The following is a 5,913-nucleotide window of genomic DNA, read 5'->3' as shown; positions in this document are numbered from 1 at the left end:
AAAACGTTCTCCCGGGTAAGTGGGGCTAGATTAGATTCAGGATCTTTGATGTGCAACACAATGTCATCAGCATATAGTGAAATTAACTCCCTTAGCCACCCAACGCGAGACCACGTTGCAGATGAAGTGTCCTCAAGCGGACCACCAGAGGTTCCATGACCACCCCATACAGCAGCAGTGATAACAGGAAGCCATGCCGCATGCCACGTCCCAAAGAAACCGAGGCACAGTATCTTCCAAATAAACCTATCCATGCCGACGGTGCATAGCAGTTTTACACAATTCAAAAAATACTGGGGAATCTCCACTTTCTCCAAGATCAAAAAAAGATATTCCCACCATACTGAATCAAATGCCTTCCTCATATCCAACAGTGCACCTAATGCCTGAACTTTAGGGTCAATTTGTTCCAGTATTGCAAAAATCCGCCTTAGATTAAGGAACATGGAGTGACCCGGAACAAAGCCAGACCGATCCAAATGTACATTCGAGGACAATTAAGGAAGTAATCTATCAGCCAGAATTTTAAAGAAAGCTTTGGTGTCAAGATTAATCAGGGAGATTGACCTAAAGGAAGTGCAATCTGAAGGATCTTTGCCGGTTTTAGAATCAATGCAATATCTTCCTGCATCATGGGGGCCAAACACCCAGAACTCACTACTCTTGCCATACTTTCACCAGGTGCCCTGGAACACATGATCCAAACTCTTAAAAGAACCATGGTGATGCCATCTGAGCCCAGGGCCTTAGACGATGGGAGGTCCTTGATCGCCACAAGGATGTCATCAGTGGTGATGGGAGTACCTAGTGCAGGGGTCTGCAACCTGTGGCGCCCCACATGTTTTAAACTACAACTCCCATGAGCCTGCACCACTGGCTTGGCTATCTAGGGCTGATGGGATTTGTAGTCCCAAACATCGGGAAAGCCAAAGGTTGCAGACCCCTGATCGAGTGCATCTTTGGCTGTGCTGTCAAGAGTTGCTAAAGGGTCTAGCATATAATCTCTCATAGCATTTTTGGAACACTCCCAATATTAAGTTTCCGACTGTAGGGACCCATCCTCTGCTTTAATCATTACAGCGTCCAGCATGGTATTACCCAAATTGTTCGTTTACAATTGTTCGAATGAACAATTGACCGAATTTAAAGGGTCACAATTGACCTTTTCACAATTGACCGAATATATATATCGGTTTGGTTATATATATATATATATATATATATATATATATATATATATATATATATATATATATATATATATATATGGGTTTTGGGGTGTTTGGCGTTGGGTGGGGGGGTTCCCCCCACATATATGGTACAATTGACCTTCACAATTTGGTCAATTGTGAAAAGGTCAATTGTCATTCGAGCAGTTGTAAAACGAACAATTCGTATTCAACTGTCCAGCATAACTCTTTCACGCAGCAAGTTAGCCAAATGCCTGGCCGTCGTACCCTCTTCTTCATATTTATATGCCATCTGAGGGGCAACCAGATATCTCACCTCTGTCAGTCTCGACCCTGAAGCGGTCTAATGCTGTTTTTATAGCAGCTAAATTAGTCTCCAGAGAGTGCTCAGCACCTTGTTGTAAGTGCTTCAATTCTGCCTCCAACGCCTGTAATTGCCTACGGAGTGTCTTGAGGACACTGTTTTCCAAGGCAATGCAACATCCATGTAGGTAAACCTTGAACGACTCCCATACAGTCCCCATCAAAGACACAGATATCACGTTGGTTGCAAAGAACGAGTTGGTAATGTCCAAAATGTCACCCACGAATATCACATCTAGTTGTTGGGGAGAATTCTCAGAAATGTGCTAATTCCCTTATACCTTAAAGAACCCCAGCTCTTTTGCTGGACTTTAGTCCTTTTAATTTCTAACCTGGAGAGAGCGAGACCTTTTTCATACTCTCACATCTATTTTTTCTGTGATTTGGACTCTGTTTCTTTTGACTTTGGAGACTGACCAACTCCGGAGGCATCATCTTTGCACTGTGACACACAGCACCTTCAGTGCAGTGGCACATTGAAGTGTTAGATTTCCCAAAGGTTTAAATACTTTCTCTTGGTGAAACTACTGTTTCCAAGAGCAGTGAAGTGAAATTGACTTTACTTACATTGTGTAACTCTTTAGTCCCAGCACACACTATTTTACTATAAGGAGCTGGAGGGGTTACTTAGTATCCCCTTTGTCTAGTTTCTCATGTAACATTTTTATGTTACCCTTTCTAAAATTAATGGCTGGTGGCAGTGGTTTACCTTTTACTACCATTGTGTGTTTTTACTGTGGGCTGCGTTTGCAGCCGCAGTAAGGCACCCATGGGTGCCCAATTTGTCAAAATGGCCCGGTCTTCTTATTTTGCCATTTCTTGTTAGAAAGGTCCTTCTCGAAGATTTACTCTGTGCGCCAAACCAGGTTTGGTCCCTTTGTTTGTTTTGTCTTTGGCGGGATACAGGAGTGAAGCCGGCCTCTGGCTCCAGTATGTCTGGCAGGAGCAGTAAGTGAGGGAGGTGCCTGAAACTCCCAGTGCTCAATCCCCTAGGTTACAGGAATGCACCCAAAGGCGATTGGCCGGCTGGCTGTTCTTGGAGGACAGCCACCCTGCTGTGCGATTGACAGCTAGGCTGGAATGAATGGGAGAAACCTGCATAAAAGGCAAGGCTTTTTGGCTTGGAAGGCAGTCGACGACTGGACGAAGGAATCCGAAGAACTTGGAAGCAACGCCTGCTGCAACTCCTGGACCGTTGGTTTGCCAGTGAAGCCCTGCTGCTGTGCTGAAGCTCCAAATTCGCAAGGACGACTTCTCCCCTTGGGTTGGTGGAACCAATCAACCCCAAAGTGAACTCGTATGGACATCCTCTCGAAGCTGGATGTACTTCCACTGCTGCTGGAACCGAAATGCCAGGGAGAGGAACACCAGATCGAGTGCGTTGCTTTTAAGTCGTACTTGAGCACCAGGCAGATCCTACGGACTTCCCTGAAGCAGGACTGACCAAGCCTGAGCCACCTCAGCAGAGTGCTGGACCCCAGATGCGATGAAAGTCTGAAGTGGTATCCGAAAATCATGGTTTTGCTATAGACAAGAGGAGCTGAAAACGCAAAGTGCCGCTGAATTGAAGTTTGCCCTTTGCTGCCGCCGACCTTCCCATTGTGTTGCAGGAGTCCCCAGACGTCCTCCCTCCTGTCCCCACGACTGAGGCCCAGGAACAGTGGGATCTGCAGAGCCACACAGGAACAGAAGCCAGCTGAAGCCATTTCTTCTAACCAAGGGTACTGCAAACCTAAGAGGACTTACCTCTTGTTGTGTAGCCTTACTTGTTCTCAGTTGAGACTTGTCTTGGTTGCCATTGCAGAGTTGCTTGCAGCTTTGCCCCTCACAAGCCGCCCAGCTTGTGGCCCTTCAAGTGAATCTTATTTCTACAAACTTTTCTAAAAATCCCTGAGACTTCTACCTCCAACCTCGTGCTTTAGCCTTTCCCCCAGGAAAGGGTTAATTTACTTTCCATTGGAGGGTTTTAAAAGTACTTACCAGTTCATGAATTATTTCTTAACTTGTTTTTATTCAATATCTAATCCTTTACACTAAACTCAGTATTGATCTAAATGTACCAGTGATAAATAAACGTCCACAGTGTCCTAGCTATTTAAGTAACCTGAGGGTGTAGGAAGTGTCTGTGTGCCATCCCCAATGGGTATCATCTGATTTAGAGAAACAGAGTGCGTTTTTGAAGTATATTTTAATTGTTACATGTTTTGCTCCCTTCTGAAGGCTTATATAACTGACTGTTAAATAAATTAATAATTGTTTAATCAAGAAACCTTGAGCGCAAGTGTTTATTTGAATAACTATCACTCTGAAACTCTGTGTTACAACCCTACTGCTCACATTGACCCCTCTTGAGATAAGCCTGGCTGCTCAGCCACACTACCAACCTGTGCAGTACAGACTTATACCAAAGGTTGGGTTCCTATTGCCAGGAGGTCAAGGTTGCTGTAGTCTTCCAAAGGATACTGCACACAATCTTGCCTAACACTGGTAATGCCTGCACTTTGAAACACCAATGAGGTCTATTAATCACCAGACTCTCCAACCCGAATTCCCATACTGCCGGGGAATGATCAGATAGTGTTCTAGGGAGGAGGCATTCCCTTGTAGCATGCACTAGGTCAGGCCCTACTAAAATGTAATCGATACAAGACATCATATCATGGGCCGAAGAATAGAATTAGCAATCTCTGGTCTCCGGGGTTGGAATGTACTCCAACGATCCACAAGACCTAAATCAACCATGCACCCCTTATCTCAGAGTGGGGTAGTGGGCGTGTGCCAGTCACAGATCTATCTAAGTCGACGTCTGTGCTATTGAAGTCCCCAACGATCACCAGACTAGTATGGGAGTATGTAATGCACTTGTCTAATATGGTCTTGTAAAAGGGGGGATTGCCTACATTTGGGCTGTAGATATTAACAAATGTTATCTCTTTACCGGCTAGTACCCGAGAGACTAGAAAATGGCGGCCCTCCAAGTCTGTTAATGCTGAGGTACTCCGAGTCCTAGGGACTTCTGTAGAAGAATAATGATACCCCTTGAATATGAGAAAAGGGTATAGAACCTAGTACCACCCCAAGATCTTGCTACCGCCTCATTGCCCCCCCCTATCAAGTGTGTCTCCTGGGGTACTAATATCTTAGCACCATGGCACTCATTGTGTATACTGATCATGCACATATTAGCATGGTTGTTAAAACCTCTCACATTCCAACTAAGAAGTGTACAAGTGTCAGGTAACCGTCCCTCGGAGTCCATCATTGCAAAAAGAATAGATCCATTTCAGAGTCATTTCTTTACTGCCACATGCCCCAATACTTCCAAACAATGGCCACCACAATGCAAACCATTTTTTACATATAATAAACACCCACCCGACGGTCCACCACCACCAAACCCCAATTTGCAGTGACATCCCCAACATTAATTGTGGAACCCCAAGAACTTAACAAAAATGGGTAACAACCCAGAGACGCCAAGAGCAGCACCCAGCTACTCCCACGATTGGTGGGGGCGGGTGGTGTGGGGGTTCGGGAGGAGCCCTCACCCAAACACAACATATAACTATGCCAGGATGGACCAAAGTTACATTCTTGAATCTATAAATCAATCCTCTGGTACCCTTGTACAATACGACGCAAACATTCAACAGATATACGTTGAATTGATTGATTAGAATCAACAAAACAGTCCAGAAGACAAAGACAAAAGCTATATACTAGACACAAATGCACACTGGCCAATAGCGCGATATATTTTCGGTCTCATCTTTTAGGCAAGGGCTCCAGGAAAGAGGACTTCTGCCTGGTGAGTAAAAAAGTGGTCTATTAATGTGAACAAAATTGAATTGTTGTACACTAGGAAATATTGCGCTCACCCAAATAATTATTTCAGATGTTTAATAAAAACAAAAATTGACCTTATCAAACAAAGCTGAATATTTTACTTATTAATCAAAAGAATTGCTGTACCAAAAGAAGTTCAATCTCCACTTCTACTGATCTGTATGATTCACAATCTTAAGATACATATGACTAGATATTATGTTTATGTTTATTTATTTGTATAGCGCTCCAAACCCAGAGGCAGAAGGGCGCTTAAAGAAGATGGTTACATAGTGAAATATATACAGTTTCAATATACAGCAATTTACAGAGTTCACAAGCACAGTTGAGCAGACGGAGGTGTATATACATCTCTGGGGAGTATGTGCTATTCTTTATTCAAGAGCCAGCCGATGACATGTTTCCTGAAGACTTGGAAGGACTCAATAGTTTTAATGTTGAGTGGTAAGGTGTTCCAGAGTTGGGAGGCAAGGACTGTGAAGCTGGCACCTCCCGCTCATTTTAAGGAGAATCT

The sequence above is a fragment of the Ambystoma mexicanum genome, chromosome 2p (assembly GCF_040938575.1).
Source record: "Ambystoma mexicanum isolate Mex_15411 chromosome 2p, UKY_AmexF1_1, whole genome shotgun sequence".
In the NCBI taxonomy this organism is placed as follows: Eukaryota; Metazoa; Chordata; class Amphibia; order Caudata; family Ambystomatidae; genus Ambystoma; species Ambystoma mexicanum.
This window is presented reverse-complemented; position numbering follows the sequence as displayed.